The sequence below is a fragment of the Haplochromis burtoni genome, unplaced genomic scaffold, assembly GCF_018398535.1.
Source record: "Haplochromis burtoni strain Fernald_Lab_line unplaced genomic scaffold, NCSU_Asbu1 Contig_1599, whole genome shotgun sequence".
Taxonomy (NCBI): Eukaryota; Metazoa; Chordata; class Actinopteri; order Cichliformes; family Cichlidae; genus Haplochromis; species Haplochromis burtoni.
The window spans coordinates 10624-12418 of NW_024583960.1; positions in this window are offsets into that span (position 1 = coordinate 10624).

Here is a 1795-nt window from a genome sequence, read left to right on the forward strand (position 1 = left end):
AGGAAGCAGTCCAAGAAATAGAATAGAATCGAAACATAGAAACAAATGCAATAGTTTAAATTTTTTTGTTAGAATTTAGATTTAAATTGTTTAAATATTGTTTAATTATGTTTATGTTTTAAATGTCTGCCACATTACTGCAGCGGCTCTATTTAACCTGCCTTTCCTCTCCAGTATAAACTCTTCATAGCATGACTGTGACTTAAGTTTGAAAATAATCCTTCATCCTCTCCAGTCCTCACTTTCTTACATCTTCCTCCATCTCTGCCAGCAAAGTTTTCCACACATTAAGTTTTTTTACTTCTCACTAAACTGTATCTTTGGCAAACAGACAGAATGTGTGTCAGTCTGCACATTAACACGTTTTTATGTTTGATGATATTTTTGAAAGTCTTTCAAATTATCTGCCGCTTACAAAAAATTCCTGCAGTTATAGCATCCTATTATATATAAACAATATATTGGCAAAGAAAAAACCAAAAGGCAGTAAAAAGTGTTGTTTATGCTTTGAATCATCATCACACCTGGAGGAGTTTTCCTGAAGACTGCTGAAGAAATTAGAAGAACGCTGGCGAAGAGACTTTCATGCACATTAGAATTGTACAAACTGTTTTTCCTCATATACTGTGCTTGTATAAAGAAAACAATTGACTTAAGACTTTTGCACAGTACTGTAATAAGGAAAATGAAGCTGTCTCACATTCATGCAGCTTACAACAAGAGCTGACAGCAGACACAGGAAGTCAGTGAGAGAGATAACGGTATGAACGGCTAATAAACTTGAGATGTTGTGATTGTGTAATGTTGAACAAAAACAGACTAAATGCTGGGCCTGAATTTAGATACATTACTTTCATTTTCATCAAAGTAACTTGCAGGAAATTTTTGTATTGTTGTTGGCACTCTGATTTTATAAAAATATATGTTTGTTTTATATTTTATTCTAAAATCAACTTTTTTTAATTCTTACATTTTGGGGGGACAAATTTTATCTGAGACTGATGGTGGAAAAATATACACAGATATGACCATTTTAAATTACCTCTCACCATCAGCAGTGTTGGGACTAACGCGTTATTAAGTAACGCGTTACAGTAACTACGTTATTATTGTGGTAACGAGCATGGTAACTAGTTATTATGCCAAAATCAGGAACGCGTTACTCGTTACTGGGATTTAAATAGGCTCGTTATTCGTTACTTCTTGCGGTGGCTATCGCGGAGCTTCCACAGATTCATTAGCAAGTGGTGGAAGCCAGCAGGTGGATGAGAGAAAGGGGAGGTAAGAGGAGAGACCCGAAGCGGCCGAGTGTCAGGTGAACTGAACTTCAGGTAAGAAGTTATGACCTGCAGTCTATCTGGGTCAGATATGAACCAAGTTTAGTTGGAGTTTATTTTCGTTGTGCTGACTTTTTCGTACTGTGTGCTAGCTAGCATGACGGGGTTTCTATACAGCTGGGTGGGTGCTATGTTACTGATGTTGAACTTTATTTTGTTCATACGGTTAATTATTAGAGTTGCCAACCGTTCCCTAAAAAACGGAATCGTCTCGTATGCAGAGAAATTATTACACGTTTCGTATTGAGGTGAAAAGGAACACAGTTTGTCCCGGACTTCAGCTACAATGAAAAAGACACAAAGCTGGAGTTATTCTGTCTTTGCTGTCACAGCTGCCTCTTCTTCTGTCAGTGCGCCCCAGGGTGGCTGTGGCTACAATGTAGCTTACCATCACCAGTGTGTGAATGTGTGTCGTGAATGGGTGGATGACTGGATATGTAAAGCGCTTTGGGGTCCTT